We start from the raw sequence: 23,687 nt of genomic DNA on the forward strand, positions 1-23,687 counted from the left end.
ACATTTATTCTTTTTAAAAAACTGGCATAGAATAAAGAAAGTGGATGTACTATAAGGAGAGAGAGGTTTTATTCCAGGGCTGAGAGCTAAGCATACTTTCTTTTTTTCAAACAGCAGTTCTTTGCAGGGAAAATCCACAAATCTTTTACAATGGGTCTTTCCTCTGCTTTTGCAGTTCCTTGGAGGCAGAAACCAGACCTATTAATCAAGGCAGGCTGAGAGCTGCTCAGAGCAACAAGAAAACAAAACAACCCAAAGTGGATCCTTTCTTTCGTGACCAAAATCGGGATTGTCTTTTTCTGCTCATACTCTGCCAGGACAATTACAAAAAAAGGAGGAGGGAAGTGTTCCCTCTAAGTTTATGTCCATGTGTGGAATGAATTTTGTTATGTGCACCAACTCCAGGCTGGGGCCGGCGGCAAGGGGCACCTCTCTCCACCGCAGTCCTGAGCCCCTGCACGGGGCTTAATAGGCAGGTGCGCGGCCACGCAGCTTAGAGGGAACTGGGGGTGGGATGGGATGGGATGAGGATGGCAGAAGTTAGGTGGGTAGCCCAAATTGGCCAAGGAGGTACTGGTTCTTGTATCCAGTTCAGGTGACAAAAAGAATTCACTTCGGCCTACAAGAAAGGTCTGCTTCTCAAAGACCAAATTTCATATCCAAACCCAGAGTAATCAATCTAGCTACAGGGTACGTAAGAGGTATCTGTTAAAATAAATTATTCAGCTGTGCTGATACCTTGCCTTGAGAAAGTATTCTACAAACAGGGCATCTTTGACTTCACAGTCTATAGGTAAACACGGTGCTAAGACATTAGCATGGACAGATCCAACTAAGACCAAACATATTTTTTGTGGCGTTCTTAACAGTGAAATTTTAATACAGGCCTAGAACCTTAGACTCTCAGATTCAAGTGGTAGACATTTTCTGCTCACAAATGACAGCAAGCAGATTCAAGGTTATCTTCTCATTCAGACATTCTATTTCTTAGATCTTGTCTCTTTTAAAAAAAAACAAACAAAAAAACCCACCACACATCTGTCTCTCATTCATCCTTTGTTTCCCTCCCTGGTGATATACTGGTAATGGAAAGCCTATTGTAACCCTATTGTAATGAATCTGTAGACTTTCCCTGCAAAGAATAGTAAAAATTCTTAACTGAAAATTTTCTTTCTTCTAGCAGGAAAGTGTGCATCCAACCTTCTTTCCCAAAGATATAATTATGAAGGCTGCGTAAACTGTCAGTTCTCGATTTTCTTCTGTGTCTTCCAGTAGTTGGGGTGAAATTTAAAGTTGCTCTGCAGTACGAAACAATCACCTGAGAATTTAAGATTTTTAAAAAATTAGCTCTAAGAAGCAGTTTTGAAAGCATCTTAAACTGGCTGTGTCTTTGTGGGCGTAGCTCCTCCCCACCTGTCTTGATTGCCTCGTTTGATTTGTGCCTCCACAGAAGTGCAAGCAGGGCATGAGGCCCACTGTAATAGATCTGTGGACATTCCCATTAGGAAAAAAGGAAATAGGAAAATTTAACTTATTAATTTTCCTAACATCTTTGCAACCATCAGGAACCTGTTTTTGGCTCTCACTCCCCATGAACCTCCCCCCACCTCCAGTACTTTTCAGTCTTGCCATGGTAAGTAACCATGTTTGAACTTCAATAGTGACTTGCAAAGGAGAAAACTAGGATTGTATCCTTTTTTGCTTCCACATAGGAGTCTGAAACATATATGAAAATGTATTTCATTTAGAAATTCAGGTCCTGTCTAGCCTGGAAGACTCTAGGGACCGCATGGTGGTGAAATTTGGGGATTTTATATCTGTTAAATAATTAACCTCTCCACATACTATCATCACCCACCTCTTTAATTAAGAAGTGTTAGATCTCTCATTTGCTCAAGGACTTCCTGGAGGTCCTCCAGCAATATGAGGGAAGATAAGAGTTGATGTTCCTGATATTTCTAAGATTAAAAAAAAAAACCTGAATTTTTCCAAAGAAATGAAAAATCATCATAAAGAAGCAAAAAAGAGTACAAACCTATTTTTTAAAATGTTTATAAGTCACCTTTTAACCACTGAGGGGTCACATAAACACCACCCTATACCGGAAACCTACTGACCATAATACTTACCTACATGCGTCCAGCTTTTATCCAGACCACATCACATGATCCATTGTCTACAGCCAAGCTCTAAGATACAACAGCATTTGCTCCAATCCCTCAGACAGAGACAAAGACCTACAGGATCTCTATCAAGTGTTCTTAAAACTACAGTACCCACCTGGTGAAGTGAAGAAACAGATTGACAGAGCCAGAAAGGTACCCAGAAGTCACCTACTACGGGGCAGACCCAACAAAGATCGTAACAGAACGCCACTAGCCGTCACCTACAGCCCACAACTAAAACCACTCCAGCGCATCATCAAGGATCTACAACCTATCCTGAAGGACGACCCATCACTCTCACAGACCTTGGGAGACCCTTGCTTACAGACGGCCCCCCAATCTGAAGCAAATACTCACCAGCAACTACACATCACACAACAGAATCACTACCCAGGAACTAATCCTTGCAACAAACCATGTTGCCAACTCTGTCTGCATTTCTATTCAAGGGACACCATCATAGGACCTAACCACATCAGCCAGACCATCAGGGGCTCATTCACCTGCACATCCACCAATGTGATATATGCCATCATGTGCCAGCAATGCCCCTCTGCCATGCACATTGGCCAAACTGGACAGTCTCTACGCAAAAGAATAAATGGACACGAATCAGACATCAAGAATTATTACATTCAAAAACCAGTAGGCAAGCACTTCAATCTTCCTGGACACTCAATAACGGACTTAAAAGTGGCCATTCTTCAACAAAAAAACTTCAGAAACAGACTTCAGCAAGAAACTGCAGAACTGAAATTAATTTGCAAACTTGACACCATCAAATTAGGCCTGAATAAAGACTGGGAGTGGCTGGCTTACTACAAAAAATAATTTTCCCTCTGATATTCATCTTCTTGTCAACTATTGGAAATGGGTCACATCCACCCTAATTGAATTGGACTCGTTAGCACTGACCCCGCTCGGTAAGGCAACTCCCATCTTTTCATGTGCTGTGTATTTGTACCTGCCTACTGTATTTTCCATGCCATGCATCTGATGAAGTGGGTTATAGCCCACAAAAGCTTATGCCCAAATAAATTTGTTAGTCTCTAAGGTGCCACAAGGACTGCTCATTGTTTTGGCTGTTACAGACTAACACGGCTCCCCCTCTGGAACTTTTAAAAGTGTTATCTGGAAATCGTTGAGACTCTGTAAACATGGAATTCAGCCCAGTCTCAGAGTCATTTTTCAGGGTACAATGATACTTTAAGGTTGAGAGGTGAGCTGATGGTCAGCCAATTACGTTGAAATGGGTCAAAATTCCAGTACTGACATAACTGATTTATGGGAAATTCAGATGACAGATTCATCTTGTGAGGAAGTAGGAACCTCTGTGGTCAGGGACAAATTCAAAGGCTAAATATGAATCAAATTAACTAACAATGTGGACTTCACATCTAGTTGTGTAGTTCCTGGATGGTTGGTGGAAACTAAAGATCCTTTCTTGAGCACAGACCCTGGAACTGCTGAAAAGTTTGATCCTTTCATCACTGTGGCAGGTCGGGTCTGCCCTCTGAAACTGATCTTTCTGCTGGTTCATTTTTTCTTGCATATTTGGCCTTCAGAAATGATAGCTATGCATTTTTCTGTTAATTCCCTTACAATGAAGTGCATTCCTGACATCCCTCTTTCTCTCCCCTCCACTTTAAACAAAAGTAGGTGATAACCTGGTAATTGAAACATATAGTGGGAGGGGAAAATCCACAAGTAAGCTAAGCCCTATCTGTTCCCTTATGATTCCAGTTCAATAATTAAGGTAGAAGTTAAAGCACCATCTTAAGTGATGATTGAATAAGGCCCTGCTGGATCACAGCAAAAACTGGCTCTGGTATAATGGAACACAGCTTCAGCCAGTAGATGTAAATAAACTTACTGGCAAGTATAAATTGGTGTTTTCAGCTAACTTCAGTAGCTTTTAAATTGCCAGCAAAATATTTGAGGGCCAAGTACTTATAAGCTTGCACATATGCTTGGTTACATAATTATGCAGTTTATATTCCATAACTCTCATAATGTAGGAAGACGAGTCACTTAATAGATGTGATTTCGTCTTTCTTGATGCTTTTACAGAACTGTGGTAAATGTTTGAGGGTTGTATCCATTTCATCAAAGATTTTAAATGATAAAACATTTTAATGCTGGGATTTTGAATACTGCTGAGACTGAAGTTTTGTTTTATCTGCAGGGACTATTGTACAAATTGAGGAACATTATTACAAGAAGTAAATGTGGATACTGCACATTCCCATGTGACAGGCTGATTATATTAGAATACACTGAGCTCCTATACACGACTTGAAAAATTACCTGAAATCTTAATGGCCAAAGGTAGATAAATATACACTTTTCCCACCCTTCTTCCTTCCTCCTGGCTGCCACAGGGGGGTTAAGGATGGTGAAACAAGATGTGATCAGTACTCTGCCCAATCTCCACTACTTAGGGGGATCCTTTATGAATAACATAAATATCTGCCTCTCTTATTCCCTAAGCAGGTGCCGAATGTAATTAACATGATTCTCGACAGTTTCACTGCTTTTCATAGACTTCTGAATCTGAGTAGAATCTTGTCAGCTTCACTACTACTGCTGCTTGGCAAACTGTGTGGTCGATGGGGTGCATTGGTTATGCTGGATTTACCTCCCAGATGAGATCTTCACAGCCTCATGGACTAGAAATCTCTTTAAACAGTGGTTTAAATTCAGCAGATATCAGTGATTTAAGAACATAAGAATGGCCATACTGGCTCAGACCAAAGGTCCATCCAGCCCAGTATCCTGTCTACCGACAGTGGCCAGTGCCAGTGCCCCAGAGGGAGTGAACCTAACAGGTAATGATCAAGTGATCTCTCTTCTGCCATCCATCTCCACTCTCTAACAAACAGAGGCTCGTGACACCATTCCTTACCCATCCTGGCTAATAGCCATTAATGGACTTAATCTCCATGAATTTATCCAGTTCTCTTTTAAACCCTGTTATAGTCCTCGCCTTCACAACCTCCTCAGGCAAGGAGTTCCACAGCTTGACTGTGCGCTGTGTGAAGAAGAACTTCCTTTTATTTGTTTTAAACCTGCTACCCATTAATTTCATTTGGTGGCCCCTAGTTCTTATATTATGGGAACAAGTAAGTAACTTTTCCTTATTCACTTTCTCCACACCACTCAAGATTTTATATACCTCTATCATATCCCCCCTTAGTCTCCCCTTTTCCAAGCTGAAAAGTCCTAGCCTCTTTAATCTCTCCTCATATGGGACCTGTTCCAAACCCCTCATCATTTTAGTTGCCCTTTTCTGAACCTTTTCTAATGCCAGTATATCTTTTTTGAGCTGGGGGAACCACATCTGTACACAGTATTCAAGATGTGGGCGTACCATGGATTTATATAAGGGCAATAAGACATTCTCCATCTTATTCTCTATCCCTTTTTTAATGATTCCTAACATCCTGTTTGCTTTTTTGACTGCCACTGCACACTGCATGGACGTCTTCAGAGAACTATCCACGATGACTCCAAGATCTTTCTCCTGATTAGTTGTAGCTAAATTAGCCCCCATCATATTGTATGTATACTTGGGGTTATTTCTTCCACTGTGCAGTACTTTACATTTATCCACATTAAATTTCATTTGCCATTTTGTTGCCCAATCAATTAGTTTTGTGAGATCTTTTTGAAGTTCTTCAGTCTGCTTTGGTCTTAACTATCTTGAACAGTTTAGTATTCTCTGCAAACTTTGCCACCTTGCTGTTTACCCCTTTCTCCAGATCATTTATGAATAGGTTGGATAGGATTGGTCCTAGGACTGACCCTTGGGGAACACCACTAGTTACCCCTCTCCATTCTGAAAATTTGCCATTTATTCCTACCCTTTGTTCCCTGTCTTTTAACTAGTTCTCAATCCATGAAAGGATCTTCCCTCTTATCCCATGACAACTTAATTTACATAAGAGTCGTTGGTGAGGGACCTTGTCAAAGGCTTTCTGGAAATCTAAGTACACTATGTCCACTGGATTCCCCTTGTCCACATGTTTGTTTGACCCCCTCAAAGAATTCTAATAGATTAGTAAGACATGATCTCCCTTTACAGAAACCATGTTGATTTTTGCGCAACGATTTATATTCTATGTGTCTGACAATTTTATTCTTTTACTATTGTTTCAACTAATTTGCCCGGTACTGACGTTAGACTTACTGGTCTGTAATTGCCAGGATCACCTCTAGAGCCCTTCTTAAATATTGGCTTTACATGGACTGTCTTCCAGTCATTGGGTACAGTAGCTGATTTAAAGGACAGGTTACAAACCATAGTTAATAGTTCCGCAGTTTCACATTTGAGTTCTTTGAGAACTCTTGGGTGAATGCCATCTGGTCCTGCTGACTTGTTACTTTTAAGTTTCTTAATTCCAAAACCTCCTCTAATGTCACTTCAATCTGTGACTATTCCTCAGATTTGTCACCTACAAAAGACTGCTCAGGTTTGGGAATCTCCCTAACATCCTCAGCCGTGAAGACTGAAGCAAAGAATTCATTTAGTTTCTCCGCAATGACTTTATCGTCTTTAAGTGCTCCTTTTGTATCTCGATCGTCCAGGGGCCCCACTGGTTGTTTAGCAGGCTTCCTGCTTCTGATGTACTTAAAAAATATTTTATTACCTTTTTGAGTTTTTGGCTAGCTGTTCTTCAAACTCCTTTTTCGCTTATTACATTTTTACATTTAATTTGGCAATGTTTATGCTCCTTTCTATTTACCTCACTGCTTCATTTACATGGTTGTTAAGCCGTGGTGGCTCTTTTTTAGTTCTTTTAGTGTTTTTTTAATTTGGGGTATACATTTAAGTTGAGCCTCTATTATTGTGTCTTTGAAAAATGTGCATGCAGCTCGCAGGAATTTCACTCTAGTCACTGTACCTTTCAATTTCGGTTTAACTAACCTCATTTTTGCATAGTTCCCCTTTCTGAAATTAAATGCCACAGTGTTGGGCTGTTGAGGTGTTCTTCCCACCACAGGAATGTTAAATGTTATATTATGGTCATTATTTCCAAGCGGTCCTGTTAAAGTTACCTCTTGGACCATATAAGATCTGCTGTGCAGAGGGTATGATAGATAATTTAGAGATTGAAAATGCTGTGAAAACATGAAGAAATAACCTTCAGAGGGTCCACTATTAAGATATATGCAGATGCTTTATTCACTATACTGAACAGATTTGGGAATTCAAGTGTTTGATCACAAGATGGGAGCTCATATTGTTCAATGAATGGAAAAAGGAAAAATTATTCAAAAAATGGAATTGTTCTAGTTAGAGTTCAGAAGTTTCCATAGTTCATGCCAAAATCCACATTTAAATTTCCTGAATTGGTAGTCTGAAATAAATGGATTATTTCCTAAACTAAACTCTTTGCAACTTGCCTCTAGCTCATACTCTGCTTCCTTCCCCAAAGTTGAAGAGTTCTGTGTAGCTCAAAAGCTTGTACCTTCCACTGTCAGAAGTTGGTCCAATAAAAGATATTACCTCACCTACCTTGTCTCTTTCTAAACAAGCTATGATTTTTCCTACATTTCATACATCTACAAAAAAAATCTTAACGTGATTTTGGAAGTTAGAACAGAAATCCAAAACTAATATTCACAGCTTCATCTTGTAAGAAGAATACCCTTGTTTTCCCCTATCAATGCACTGCTTTATTTCTAACTGCTTTGACTTGAAATATAACATATCTAAGTCCCTTCAGACTAGTATGTAACTTGTGTTTCCTCCATGGAGTGGATTTTACTACTGAAAAATTAAAGCAGAAATAGAAAATACAAGTGCAATGCTGTTTTAACACACTTTTTTTTGTCTCTAAAACTGGGAATCTATTTGCCTAGAGAATTTACTGAAAAGTGGCCATTCCTTTTTTAAAAAGGCAGTTTGCATGGGTCTGTGTGCTATTTTGGTCCTGTTCTTTTGAAAGCAAGGAATTGCGCACACACACAATTTATTCTAGTTTGGGCCCAATTTAGTAATGCACTTAAACACGTGCTTAAGTTCCATTGACTTTAGAGGGATGTAAGCACATGCTTAGGTGCTTTGCTTTGAAATGAGGCCTTTGTGACAAGAATCACTTCTGAATGTGTGCCTTCCAAGGGGAGCAGTAGGGGGCAAAAAAACCTAACTGCCTTCAAGACTGAGCTTGATAAGGTTATGGAGGGGATGGTCTGATGGGACTGCCTGCAATGGCATGTGGTCCATTGGTGACTGCCAATACCAAAAGTCCCCAATGGCTAGAGACGGTACACTAGATGGGGAGTGCGCTGAGTTAGGTTCAAAGAATTATTTTCCAGGTATCTTCCTGGTGGATCTTGCCCACATGCTCAGGGTCTAACTGATGGCCATATTTGGGGTCAGGAAGGAATTTCCACCCAGGTCAGATTGAATCATAGAATCATAGAATATCAGGGTTGGAAGGGACCCCAGAAGGTCATCTAGTCCAACCCCCTGCTCGAAGCAGGACCAATTCCCAGTTAAATCATCCCAGCCAGGGCTTTGTCAAGCCTGACCTTAAAAACCTCTAAGGAAGGAGATTCTACCACCTCCCTAGGTAACGCATTCCAGTGTTTCACCACCCTCTTAGTGAAAAAGTTTTCCCTAATATCCAATCTAAACCTCCCCCATTGCAACTTGAGACCATTACTCCTCGTTCTGTCATCTGCTACCATTGAGAACAGTCTAGAGCCATCCTCTTTGGAACCCCCTTTCAGGTAGTTGAAAGCAGCTATCAAATCCCCCCTCATTCTTCTCTTCTGCAGACTAAACAATCCCAGCTCCCTCAGCCTCTCTTCATAAGTCATGTGCTCTAGACCCCTAATCATTTTTGTTGCCCTTCGCTGGACTCTCTCCAATTTATCCACATCCTTCTTGTAGTGTGGGGCCCAAAACTGGACACAGTACTCCAGATGAGGCCTCACCAGTGTCGAATAGAGGGGAACGATCACATCCCTCGATCTGCTGGCTATGCCCCTACTTATACATCCCAAAATGCCATTGGCCTTCTTGGCAACAAGGGCACACTGTTGACTCATATCCAGCTTCTCGTCCACTGTCACCCCTAGGTCCTTTTCCGCAGAACTGCTGCCTAGCCATTCGGTCCCTAGTCTGTAGCGGTGCATTGGATTCTTCCATCCTAAGTGCAGGACCCTGCACTTATCCTTATTGAACCTCATCAGATTTCTTTTGGCCCAATCCTCCAATTTGTCTAGGTCCTTCTGTATCCTATCCCTCCCCTCCAGCGTATCTACCACTCCTCCCAGTTTAGTATCATCTGCAAATTTGCTGAGAGTGCAATCCACACCATCCTCCAGATCATTTATGAAGATATTGAACAAAACCGGCCCCAGGACCGACCCCTGGGACACTCCACTTGACACCGGCTGCCAACTAGACATGGAGCCATTTATCACTACCCGTTGAGCCCGAGAATCTAGCCAGCTTTCTACCCACCTTATAGTGCATTCATCTAGCCCATACTTCCTTAACTTGCTGACAAGAATACTGTGGGAGACCGTGTCAAAAGCTTTGCTAAAGTCAAGAAACAATACATCCACTGCTTTCCCTTCATCCACAGAACCAGTAATCTCATCATAAAAGGCGATTAGATTAGTCAGGCATGACCTTCCCTTGGTGAATCCATGCTGACTGTTCCTGATCACTTTCCTCTCATGTAAGTGCTTCAGGATTGATTCTTTGAGGACCTGCTCCATGATTTTTCCAGGGACTGAGGTGAGGCTGACTGGCCTGTAGTTCCCAGGATCCTCCTTCTTCCCTTTTTTAAAGATTGGCACTACATTAGCCTTTTTCCAGTCATCCGGGACTTCCCCCGTTCGCCACGAGTTTTCAAAGATAATGGCCAAGGGCTCTGCAATCACAGCCGCCAATTCCTTCAGCACTCTCGGATGTAACTCGTCCGGCCCCATGGACTTGTGCACGTCCAGCTTTTCTAAATAGTCCCTAACCACCTCTATCTCCACAGAGGGCTGGCCATCTCTTCCCCATTCTGTGATGCCCAGCGCAGCAGTCTGGGAGCTGACCTTGTTAGTGAAAACAGAGGCAAAAAAAGCATTGAGTACATTAGCTTTTTCCACATCCTCTGTCACTAGGTTGCCTCCCTCATTCAGTAAGGGGCCCACACTTTCCTTGGCTTTCTTCTTGTTGCCAACATACCTGAAGAAACCCTTCTTGTTACTCTTGACATCTCTTGCTAGCTGCAGCTCCAGGTGCGATTTGGCCCTCCTTATATCTTTCCTACATGCCCGAGCAATATTTTTATACTCTTCCCTGGTCATATGTCCAACCTTCCACTTCTTGTAAGCTTCTTTTTTATGTTTAAGATCCGCTAGGATTTCACCATTAAGCCAAGCTGGTCGCTTGCCATGTTTACTATTCTTTCGACTCATCGGGATGGTTTGTCCCTGTAACCTCAACAGGGATTCCTTGAAATACAGCCAGCTCTCCTGGACTCCCTTCCCCTTCATGTTAGTCCCCCAGGGGATCCTGGCCATCTGTTCCCTGAGGGAGTTGAAGTCTGCTTTCCTGAAGTCCAGGGTCCGTATCCTGCTGCTTACCTTTCTTCCCTGCGTCAGGATCCTGAACTCAACCAACTCATGGTCACTGCCTCCCAGATTCCCATCCACTTTTGCTTCCCCCACTAATTCTACCCGGTTTGTGAGCAGCAGGTCAAGAAAAGCGCCCCCCCTAGTTGGCTCCCCTAGCACTTGCGCCAGGAAATTGTCCCCTACGCTTTCCAAAAACTTCCTGGATTGTCTATGCACCGCTGTATTGCTCTCCCAGCAGATATCAGGAAAATTAAAGTCACCCATGAGAATCAGGGCATGCGATCTAGTAGCTTCCGTGAGTTGCCGGAAGAAAGCCTCATTCACCTCATCCCCCTGGTCCGGTGGTCTATAGCAGACTCCCACCACTACATCACTCTTGTTGCACACACTTCTAAACTTAATCCAGAGACACTCAGGTTTTTCCACAGTTTCGTACCGGAGCTCTGAGCAGTCATACTGCTCCCTTACATACAGTGCTACTCCCCCACCTTTTCTGCCCTGCCTGTCCTTCCTGAACAGTTTATAACCATCCATGACAGTACTCCAGTCATGTGAGTTATCCCACCAAGTCTCTGTTATTCCAATCACGTCATAGTTCCTTGACATCACCAGGACCTCCAGTTCTCCCTGCTTGTTTCCAAGGCTTTGTGCATTTGTATATAAGCACTTGAGATAACCTGTTGATCGCCCCTCATTCCCAGTATGAGGCAGGAGCCCTCCCCTCACAGACATTCCTGCCAGTGCTTCCTCCCGGTATCCCGCTTTCCCACTTACCTCAGGGCTTTGGTCTCCTTCCCCCGGTGAACCTAATTTAAAGCCCTCCTCACTAGGTTAGCCAGCCTGCTGGCAAAGATGCTCTTCCCTCTCTTCGTAAGATGGAGCCCGTCTCTGCCCAGCACTCCTCCTTCATGGAACACCATCCCATGGTCAAAGAATCCAAAGCCTTCTCTCCGACACCACCTGCGTAGCCATTCGTTGACTTCCACGATTCGACGGTCCCTACCCAGGCCTTTTCCTTCCACGGGGAGGATGGACGAGAACACCACTTGCGCCTCCAACTCCTTTATCCTTCTTCCCAGAGCCACATAGTCCGCAGTGATCCGCTCAAGGTCATTCTTGGCAGTATCATTGGTGCCCACGTGGAGAAGCAGGAAGGGGTAGCGATCCGAGGGCTTGATGAGTCTCGGCAGTCTCTCCGTCACATCGCGAATCTTAGCCCCTGGCAAGCAGCAGACTTCTCGGTTTTCCCGGTCAGGGCGGCAGATAGATGACTCAGTCCCCCGGAGGAGAGAGTCCCCGACCACCACCACCCGCCTTCTCCTCTTGGGAGTGGTGGTCGTGGAACCCCCAACCTCAGGACATCGCATCTCATGCCTTCCAACCAGCGGAGTCTCCTTCTGCTTTCTCCCCCCAGACATATCATCTGGTCCACTCTCCGCAATGGTACCTGTGGAGAGAACATGAAAGCGGTTGGTTACCTGTGTCTGTGTTACTGGAACCCGGACATTCCGCTTACCTCTTCTGGAGGTCACATGTTGCCAAGCTTCTTCACTGGCCTCTTGGCTCCTCTGTGCAACCTGCTCTATATCTTTAGAGCTTTGTGCCCCTAGAAGCCTATCCTGTGTTTTGTCCAGAAAATCCTCAGTTTCTCGTATGCAACGCAGGGTCGTTATCTGTTGTTCCAGACCTTCAATCTTCTCTTCCAATATGGAGACCAGCTTGCACTTTGTACAGACAAAGCCGCTTCTGTCCTGTGGAAGAAAGACAAACATGGCACATCCAGTGCAGGTCACAACAGCTGAACCCCCCCCTTCCATATCACCTACCTACTATGAGCTTCCTCAGAGACGTTTGCAAGACGTAAGCCTCCCTGGGCTCACTCCAGGCGAACTCCCAGGCGAACTCCTGCTGTGAGCTGCTCTGCTGTCCCCGCTGCTCAGCTGGTTCGCTGCCGCTCAGCTGGTTCGCGAGGCTCTGGCTATTTTTAAACAGCCAGGCTTCCCTGACGCAAACAGACAGACACCCTAATGCCCGCCCCCTGCAGGCTAGCAGCCAATCAGACACTCACTCAGGCTCTCTCACTGCCCTCCCAGCAAACACACGCTCGGATACTTCCTCAGCAAGCAAACACACACACACACACACACACACACACACACTCGGATACTTACCAGTCCCAGGCAAACTCCTGCTGTGAGCTGCTCTGCTGTCCCTGCCGCTCAGCTGGTTCGCGAGGCTCTGGCTATTTTTAAACAGCCAGGCTTCCCTGACGCAAACAGACAGACACCCTAATGCCCGCCCCCTGCAGGCTAGCAGCCAGTCAAGATTGGCAGAGACCCGGGATATTTTTGCTTTCCTCTGCAGCGTGGGGCATGGGTCACTTGCCAGGCTTAAACTAGTATAAATGGTGGATTCTCTGTAACTATGGGTCTGTTATAGGAGTGGGTGGGTGAGGTTCTGTGGCCTGCGGTGTGCAGGAGGTCAAATGAGATGATCACAACGGTTCCTTCTGATCTTAAAGTCTATGAGAGAGGACTTGTCAGATTTAATCTAAACCTAATAGCCATAGCTAAAAGTACCTGAATGTTATACCTGCTCGAAGTCAAGTCAACTGTAGTTTAACGGAATAAGGTAGTTGTACACTGTAAATTTACTGGATTTAATTGTAAGGTCAGTCCATTTTCTATTTAATATTTTTTTAAGGTAGCTCACTGGTAGGGCCAACCAAATAGCTGAAAAAAAATTTCAATATATTTTCTTAAAATGACATAGGTTATTTGTCAAATATATTTGCAAAATAAGATTTTATCAGGTATAGTTAGTCACATACCACCAATATTTATTGAATCAACCATAGCCAAACATCATTGACCAGCCAGATACTGTTTGGGAGGTCTTACTTGCTACTTCTCTTGTTTTCTGGCCTTGCTCCTGGCCTTTCCTTTTTTTTCCTATGATACATTCTGGTGCTGTATTTTCTGGATGTTGTTTTCAATGTCTGTTTTGTTTTGTTCTCCCTCCCCTTCACACCCTACCACTTTCTCTCCAGAATTGCTACTGCACTTATGGTTTCTGACTTACTCGCTAGTCTTTTTTAATTCGTCCCCCACAACCACCCAGTCACCCACTGAAACGCCTGCTAGCTACAGGGCTAAAGCTAATAAAAGACTAATTACAAAAGGTTGAGGATGGATGTGGGGGTGATGGCAGTTGAGAAGCCAGCTCTTTCCTCGCAGCTGCTGGGAGAGGGGGGTGCTGGGATTCCTGCCAGGATTCTGTCAGACATCTTTTTTGTGTCTTATGAGCCTTTGGTTAGTAGGTTTCTGATGAATTTTAAGCTCCCTCTTGCTCTTAGAGAAGAAGAATTCTCCACTTTTCTCTTTCCGCCCAAGAGCCTCTTGGCTCTTAAGAGCAGGCTGTTGACCTTGCCCTTCTCAGCGTTCTAGAAGGGGTGAAGATGGGGGATCACTCCCCCATCTCCATTTTTAAGTCCTGAATGAATATCTCCATGGCCTGCCTCCACTGCTGCTGTTCTTCAGAGCTTTCCCTGCTGAACTGTGGCAGTGTGAAACAGATGTGATCTTTGTCAATTTCACGGCTGCTCATAGAAGTGAGTGAGGTGGTAAAGTTCTCTCAAAAATGCACTGGGTTATCAAACAGATACCTTGGATCATTAGCAAGACATAAGGAAATTAGGGTACAGCTGAGCACTAATTAACTGGATATACGCACGCACGCACACACAAAAGAGTCACTGGGCTTTGCTATAGACAAGGGCTTGAAAAAGCTGCTTGCATATTCCAAGTGGAAATTTTATATCGGCAAATGGGCTGAATGCGGTTGGGGAGAGGTAACTCCCATTGTGCAGTAATTGGAATTGTTTGAGATGTGTCCCTATGCGTGCTCCACTACCCACCCTCCTTCCTTGCTGCTTTGGGATTCCTCTGTGGGACTTTGCAGTGGAGAAGGAACTGAGGGGGTTTGCCCACGAAGCTATGTATAACCTTATTGTGGGGTGTGAGGAGATGTAGGGTGCATGTGAGGGCCGAATGGGCACTACCACCAAAAATCTCTGATCAAAGACGCATGGGGTGTAAGCACACCTGAAGTGGAGCATCCATAGAGACGCATCTCAAACTGCAGTTACTACACAGGGTGAGTAATCTCTCTGTGCCTTATGACAAATCACAGCATATGCTCATATCTTTATTTTACTTCCCATTTTAAAGAGGTGTTTGTTTAAGCATGTGTTAAGGTCTGAGGTGGGAGAGAGTAATATTTGGACTTTCTAGACCAGGGGTTCTCAAATGTTTTTTGCTGCTCCCTCCTCCCTTTTGAAAATATTTCAGGCTGCGATAAACACCCCCCACACACACACCCTTCAAAATGATAGTAAGTTACTGTACATACCCATGGGAGCACTAAATGGCAATACCATGCCAGGCCACCCTTACTTCTGTGCTGCTGCTGGTGGAGGTGCTGCCTTCAGAGGTGGGCGCCCTGCCAGCAGCCGCTGCTCTCTGGCTGCCCAGTTCTGAAGGCAGCACAGAAGGAAAAGTGGCAATACCAAATCACGGATGTTTGTTCATATTTGAAAAATCAGCCTGGATGGAGATCACAGGGACAAAAAAGGTCATGTTTGGGAAAATCCAGATGTATGGTATCCCTCATCTTGCGGGGACCCCCCCCCAATAATTGCCTTGCGACCCCCTTTTGGTCTGGGACCCCAGTTTGAGAAATGCTGTTCTAGTCCTTGAAGGAAAAGCAAGAGGAGGCTGGGGAGGGCTTTATTAGTGAAATGTAGTTAGCAGCAGACCATTTTAGATAGTATCTGATATTTACATGGATATTCTCTTGAAGTCTGGAGTTTGCTAAATCCGTTTACTGTACTCTCTTCCTCTTAAAGCAAATATAAAATGATATTCCTTAATAGTGGTCTATGATCTGTCACAAGTAAAACTACAATTAACTAGTATGATCACATGATGGAAGGAGGGAACTGTTAAGGAAACAGATGTTGGTTTCAGGCTTCCAGAAGTTTTTTAAACAGTAAAAATATTTTATAAACTTATAAGTTAATGTACCTTTCAAATCTATAAAAACAAAATCTTAGGTGACTGGCTAAATATAATAGCTTTTCAGTAGCATTTTTAAAATATTTGTATATGTTGCAATGTGGCACCAACCTTAGAAACTTCAGTAATCATTGTTTAAGCTGAGAGTCAAAAGCTGTAACTTTCTATTCATGTATTTTAATAGAGGAGGGTACTTCTCTAACTTAATTATATGTTCTTTGCATAGGCTATTAATTCTGAATTGTATTATCAGGGTCTTGAAAGTCCGCTCACCAGTAGCAGATAGGAATCTTTCCCTCCTAAATGAAGGGATTAAGTATCATGAATTTCATTAGAGCCTAAGCTTTTGTTGATAATAATAATAATAATAATCTAATGCTTATGGTTGTGAAAGTAACTTTCATAAAAAGAGCTGTTCAGTGCAAGGCTGAAGCTAGTTTGTGCAGGAGACAGCTTTCTCAGGGCCTGTCCAAGGCAGGAAAATGAACATCCACAGGATCTAAGAACTGCCTCAAACCTCACCACTTCCTGTTCAAGTGCAGGGCACACTTCTCTGACCTTGCCTTCAATGATAGAAATACATAGCAAAGCAGACATGAAATTTAAAAAATTCACATAATTTTCCCCAGGAAAGAAAAAGGAGGGGAGACCCGTACATGTCAAATTCTAGACACGTTGCTTAATGAACTTCTTGAAGGTGCTCAGATGCTATGATCATACAAGCAGTAAAAGAACCTGAATAAATATATTAAAATGAGTCAAATTCTGTCGTCCTGCCACAAGCCGAGCAGTGAGAAGTGGAGAATGCTGCTAAAAAAACTGAAGCTCTCTCCCTCTCAGCAAAGAGAAAAAAAACTAGTAGGTGGCACATTTATCACATCTACTAGCCAGAGTATGACTGGAAAAAATTGAACCCTTAACTATGAGGACAGAATCCTGGTAGGAATCCCAGCACCTTCCCACTCACTGGGGCTGAGTTTTCTCTCCACAGAGTATTGCACATGGTCATTAGGCATCCCTCATGTTTTGTATTGGCCTGTGGCTAGGACACATAGTCCTCTGGCTTGTAAGTGTCTAGTAAAATTTTCCATCTACATGTTGTTGATATTAAAATAACCAAGTGCCAATCAAGGTCTAGATTTCTATTGGTTCCGGCCACTTATGCCATTTACATTTATTTGGAGCTGAATCTATGTATTTAAAAATGCAGCAAATAGCTATGCTAATAAAAATGTGTACGTTTCTTGTGGGGATTAAGGAAATGAGAATCTGAAACACGACCGTAGACAATGGTAAGAGATTAAACTGAGTGTCTCACATATTTGTCAAACTTTCTGAGCATCTTAGTTATTGGTTTTTTTAACTGACTAGGTCACCCAGTCATGCTATAATGCAGATCATTCTGCACTCTCAGGTGTCCCGAAGGGGAATGGGATTTTGAGAACTCTTCCTGACAAGCGAGTGGCCAGAAGGGGTTACTAACCATATATCTTTCTTTTATTTAAAATTAAGCAATTTGAAGTATGCAAATTGAGTGCATAGTTATTCTGCGTGGCTATTTGTTCCTGTCATTGCCCTCCTACCTGCACTCCCTCGCTGTTATACCCACTTGTTGTAACGTGTCAGTTTGAACTATAAGCTCTTTGGGGCAAGGATACTCAGACTGTGTATTTGTTCAGAGCCAAGCACAATGGGTTTCTCTGGTTATTTGGCCCTCCAGGCACTATTACAATACAAATAATTATCCCTTTCCATACTGACTGTTGCTAATCAGCTGAGAAACATCTCTTTTTGAGTCCCTGTTCTCCTAATTTAGGTGGAACATGTGGACTGAAAGAGTCAAAGGTGTTAACATGACCCTGTCCAACATTAAACAGTTTTAAACGACGTGTGGGATTTGGTATGCAGAGACCTCAGCCTGCTTAGTACTATGCCAAACACCATAAAAAAGTCCTTTTTAACCTTTATATTAAAAATACAAAACAAACAATAAAAACATTTAAAATATAAAGTATTAAGTAAGGCTTTCATTTTAACAATATCCCTTGTTCCCATTTCCAATAGCTGCATAAAGTTTTTAGAAGGAAAATCTCCTATTTGACAGTCTGTTAGATGGTATTGTAAATTATAACATAGGTCCTTTTTGCAAAAAAGCAGAAGTTAGTTCAGATGGGCTAAAGCTGCTGCTGTTGCTAATGCCCAATCCCATTTCCTGCAAACAAAAACGCGCGCACATAATGCGGGAAAGATAGCCAAGTTAGAAAACGTAGCTGCTTTCCCTGGTAAGTTACACGTGCAGCCTTACTGCTGGAGAAACATGGTCACGGCACATGGTCTTATTAGCCATTTCAAGACCTGGCCAACTTGTACCAGTATTGGGCCACTTTGTGCATTGCTTTTATATGTGTTTCTGATCACAGGCTTAGAGCAGTGCTGCAAAATAATAGGGGCTTGTCTGGCTAAGCCAGACTTATTAAACAGAAAGCAAAAAGAGAATTAAAAAAAAGGGGGGTGAGGGAGAATACACGTGGAGGGGAGGGTTGTGTATGATATAGTCTCATGTCCCAAATAGCGTTTGGGATTTAGCCAGAGGCAGCGAGATGACGATGTCATCTGGGTCCCTCTCTCTGACCTGCTCTCTGGTCATGGCATCTCTCAAGATTAGGATGAAGAAGGTATTACAATAGATCCCAGGGTCTCAGAAAACAGAGCAGGTGGCAGCTAGGATGGCAAAGTTGGCTACTTCCCCCTCTTTCAGCCAGCCAGCATCTATGTCCAGTTTCCCCCCGCAAAGTCTTTTCTTTTAAGGACCTCAGGTGAAGGGAGTAATGGGTAGAATTGCTCATTGTCTCATTTTGTTCCCCTATTAGACATAATTTCAGACACACCAATTCTGGTTCATTGATTTCTTGTCCCACACTTCTCTTGTTTACCAGGCATAATTTTAATGCAGTCATTGAGTTGTATCAGTCAGCCTTTTTGTTGGAATTAGTTCAGTCTGTCTCCCTTTTGCACCTTTTCCTATCAACATTTGTTATAGGTTATGATGACATTTTATGAACTTTCACTGACTTTTTGTAGTTAGGCCAACAATTAGGGTAAAGCTGTAGGCCAGATTATTACAGCATCTCTCTCAGCCAGTCTTTCTGTTGTCTACCGGCTCTAGTGATGACTGACTAACTTTTTTTGTTGCTTCACCCCTTTTTCTGTCACTTCCTATGAGGAGTATACATACACACACTGTATTTATTTGACTTTTGCTCACATATTGAGCTACCTTCCCTGGTGTGTCAGCCATCTAGTGCATCCATGTTCTTGTGTTGCTGTGGTTTGAGAAGTTCTTCAGGAAATCAGGCTGACTTGGCCTTGCTCTGTGCTTTTTTGGGTATTTACTGTCTAGTATTCTTTTGAATTAAAATGTATACCAATTGTAACTTTGTAAAGTTACCTGGATTTCAAAGGAGGCAAACTTTCATAGTAGTCATATAGTTCAGTGTATGGTATACACTGCTGTATATACAGCTTTTTAACTGTATGTCATCCTTGATTATAGTATTTCGTTTACTACAAAGAAAAGTTACACTAGTGGGTTGAACACTTCTCATTGAAGTAGGAAAATGAATAGCTATGTTCTAATGACCAGAGTCACTGCATGTGACAAACATCTTAAAAAAACATAATTGAAGTATTCTGTGAAGCCTACCCATTCTTTACTTGCCCGTATCCATGAGATCTCCTTTCTTGGCTATTCACTGAGCCATAAATAATGATTAATACAACAGTGGCGGCTCTGGCTATGTCATAGCAAGATTAACTCTTGCTGTGTTGTAACAAGTAATGCTTTGTAAGTACAGAATAAAGAGAGATTGTGTTTTGGTATCTGATGTTTCCCTGTTTGTGGTGATTGAACTGTATTGCTATATGGATTGATGACTCATCCGGCAATATTGAGCTGCTGTGAAAATTGTGTTCATTCATGACATGAAATGAGTTCTCAATATTCTAATTAATAATTCCAGGCTCTGCCAGTACAATAAATTATAAAGAGATTTTTATTCATTCATCTCTAAGCTGCTCCCCCCCCACAGAAAACCAACCCAAACCCCAGATGTTTTTGTGCTATAAAGAAAATTTATAATGGCAATTAAATTACTAATTGGCTGGTTTTTGAAATTTTCAATAGAATAGCACTTTAAATAAAAAGAATACTATATTCTCCGAGCAAGTTTTTCTTGCTAATCTAAAATCTGCCATAGAGTCTTCAGTTCACACGCACCATTTACAGAGTAACACTGTGGGCAGAATCTGTATTCTGTTTTATTTAAAGGTAGTGGAATTATTTTCCAGATGGTAACCAGTTCTGTTTTTTCCTGTAGAGAGAAACAGCTGGAGTACTTGCTCAGTGTATATACTCCCTGCCCTGGTTCTGGCAGCTATCCCCTTTCCTGGAAACAGATATTGTAGGCAACATATGCATAGAGGAAGCATATATTTTTTTAATATCAGCTTAGTTACTGTTCCATTCTAACTTAAGCTGAGTGTAGTTATGGTTTAAGCTTAAAAGTAATGACTGTAGGCAGTGCAGGCTCTGGGTATGTCTTTTGCTGGCTGTGACTCAAAAATGAGAGGAGATTTTTATGCCCCTCCTCCCCCCCCCCCTTCCTCCTCCCAAGGATTGCTTCCTGCCTTCTGGCCCACTTTTCCTGTGTATGTTGGCCTACGTTGGCTGCGTGAAGGTGATTGCTAGAAGAAACGGGTGCATGAGCGCTCATGGCAGTTTATCTGTTGCAGCCCTCTGGCATGAGCTCTTTTGGTACACAGTTACCCAGACCATCACAGCTCTTGCCTAGTGCAGCTCTTCTGCAGCCTGCAGGAGTGGGGCCAGACCATGTGATCTCACCACACTTAAGACACCTTACCACCACCAGTGGGTACTACTTTAAAACACAGATAAGAGGACAACATGCAATGAAGGCTGGAGTCAATATTCTCGTACTTATGCAGAGCCAAACAAGTTTCCACTAGAAAAAAACAAGTTCTGCAAGCCAGCATCCTTCAGGTGTAGGCATCAGTTCCTAGTCATCAAGCCCTCGGATCGCTACCCCTTCCTGCTTCTGCACGTGGGCACCAGTGATACTGCCAAGAATGACCTTGAGCGGATCACTGCAGACTACGTGGCTCTGGGAAGAAGGAAAGGAGTTTGAGGTGCAAGTGGTGTTCTCGTCCATCCTCCCCGTGGAAGGAAAAGGCCTGGGTAGAGACGGTCGAATCGTGGAAGTCAATGAATGGCTACGCAGGTGGTGTCGGAGAGAAGGCTTTGGATTCTTTGACCATGGGATGGTGCTCCAAGAAGGAGTGCTAGGCAGAGATAGGCTCCACCTAATGAAGAGAGGGAAGAGCATCATCGCAAGCAGGCTGGCTAACCTAGTGAGGAGGGCTTTAAACTAGGTTCACTGGCGGAAGGAGACCAAAGCCCTGAGGTAAGTGGGGAAGTGGGATACCGGGAGGAGGCACGACCAGGAGCGCGTGAGAGGGGAGGGCTCCTGCTTCATACTGAGAAAGAGGGGCGATCAGCAGGTTACCTCAGGTGTCTATATACAAATGCACGAAGCTGGGAAACAAGCAGGGAGAACTGGAAGTCCTGGCACAGTCAAGGAATTATGATGTGATTGGAATAACAGAGACTTGGTGGGATAACTCACATGACTGGAGTACTGTCATGGATGGATATAAGCTGTTCAGGAGGGACAGGAAGGGCAGAAAAGGTGGGGGAGTTGCACTGTATGTAAGGGAGCAGTATGACTGCTCAGAGCTCAAGTATGAAACTGCAGAAAAACCTGAGAGTCTCTGGATTAAGTTGAGAAGTGTGAGCAACAAGAGTGATGTCGTGGTGGGAGTCTACTATAGACCACCAGACCAGGGGGATGAGGTGGACGAGGCTTTCTTCCGGCAACTCGCAGAAGTTACTAGATTGCACGCCCTGGTTCTCATGGGAGACTTCAATCACCCTGATATCTGCTGGGAGAGCAATACAACGGTGCACAGGCAATCCAGGAAGTTTTTGGAAAATGTAGGGGACAATTTCCTGGTGCAAGTGCTGGAGGAACCAACTAGGGGCAGAGCTCTTCTTGACCTGCTGCTCACAAACCGGGAAGAATTAGTAGGGGAAGCAAAAGTGGATGGGAACCTGGGAGGCAGTGACCATGAGATGGTCAAGTTCAGGATCCTAACACAAGAAAGAAAGGAGAGCAGCAGAATACAGACCCTGGACTTCAGAAAAGCAGACTTTGACTCCCTCAGGGAACTGATGGGCAAGATCCCCTGGGAGAATAACATGAGGGGGAAAGGAGTCCAGGAGAGCTGGCTATATATTAAAGAATCCTTACTGAGGTTACAGGGACAAAGCATCCCGATGTGTAGAAAGAATAGTAAATATGGCAGGCGACCAGCTTGGCTTAACAGTGAAATCCTTGCTGCTCTTAAATACAAAAAAGAAGCTTACAAGAAGTGGAAGATTAGACAAATGACCAGGGATGAGTATAAAAATATTGCTCGGGCTTGCAGGAGTGAAATCAGGAAGGCCATATCACACCTGGAGTTGCAGCTAGCAAGAGATGTTAAGAGTAGCAAGAAGGGTTTCTTCAGGTATGTTAGCAACAAGAAGAAAGCCAAGGAAAGTGTGGGCCCCTTACTGAATGAGGGAGGCAACCTAGTGACAGAGGATGTGGAAAAAGCTAATGTACTCAATGCTTTCTTTGCTTCTGTCTTCACGAACAAGGTCAGCTCCCAGACTACTGCACTGGGCAGCACAGCATGGGGAGGAGGTGACCAACCCTCTGTGGAGAAAGAAGTGGTTCGGGACTATTTAGAAAAGCTGGACGAGCACAAGTCCATGGGGCCGGATGCGTTGCATCCGAGAGTGCTAAAGGAGTTGGCGGATGTGATTGCAGAGCCATTGGCCATTATCTTTGAAAACTCACGGAGATCGGGGGAGGTCCCAGATGACTGAAAAGGCTAATGTAGTGCCCATCTTTAAAAAAGGGAAGGAGGAGGATCCTGGGAACTACAGGCCAGTCAGCCTCACCTCAGTCCCTGGAAAAATCATGGAGCAGGTCCTCAAGGAATCAATTCTGAAGCACTTAGATGAGAGGAAAGTGATCAGGAACAGTCAGCATGGATTCACCAAGGGAAAGTCATGCCTGACTAATCTAATAGCCTTCTATGATGAGATTACTGATTCTGTGGATGAAGGGAAAGCAGTGGATGTATTGTTTCTTGACTTTAGCAAAGCTTTTGACACGGTCTCCCACAGTATTCTTGTCAGCAAGTTAAAGAAGTATGGGCTGGATGAATGCACTATAAGGTGGATAGAAAGCTGCCTAGATTGTTGGGCTCAACAGGTAGTGATCAATGGCTCCATGTCTAGTTGGCAGCTGGTATCAAGTGGAGTGCCCCAGGGGTCGGTCCTGGGGCCGGTTTTGTTCAATATCTTCATAAATGATCTGGAGGATGGTGTGGATTGCACCCTCAGCAAGTTTGCAGATGACACTAAACTGGGAGGAGTGGTAGATACGCTGGAGGGTAGGGATAGGATACAGAGGGCCCTAGACAAATTGGAGGATTGGGCCAAAAGAAATCTGATGAGGTTCAACAAGGACAAGTGCAGAGTCCTGCACTTAGGACGGAAGAATCCAATGCACCGCTACGACTATGGACCGAATGGCTAGGCAGCAGTTCTGCAGAAAAGGACCTAGGGGTTACAGTGGACGAGAAGTTGGATATGAGTCAACAGTGTGCCCTTGTTGCCAAGAAGGCCAATGGGCATTTTGGGATGTATATGTAGGGGCATTGCCAGCAG

General features: G+C 43.6%; 1 protein-coding gene and 1 long non-coding RNA gene across 6 annotated transcripts in view; one reads left to right on the top strand and one right to left on the bottom strand.

Annotated features, from left to right (window-relative positions):
- DIP2A (disco interacting protein 2 homolog A) overlaps positions 1-23,687 on the top strand; it is a 254,159-nt gene that overhangs the window by 24,890 nt on the left and 205,582 nt on the right. The window lies entirely within an intron of this gene.
- Positions 999-12,724, bottom strand: LOC141995664 (uncharacterized). Its single transcript, XR_012641384.1, has 3 exons — positions 12,581-12,724; positions 12,271-12,505; positions 999-1,318 (listed from the first exon to the last, which is right to left on the bottom strand). It is a non-coding gene; the product is annotated as an uncharacterized LOC141995664 (long non-coding RNA).

The sequence above is a fragment of the Natator depressus genome, chromosome 11, assembly GCF_965152275.1.
Source record: "Natator depressus isolate rNatDep1 chromosome 11, rNatDep2.hap1, whole genome shotgun sequence".
In the NCBI taxonomy this organism is placed as follows: Eukaryota; Metazoa; Chordata; order Testudines; family Cheloniidae; genus Natator; species Natator depressus.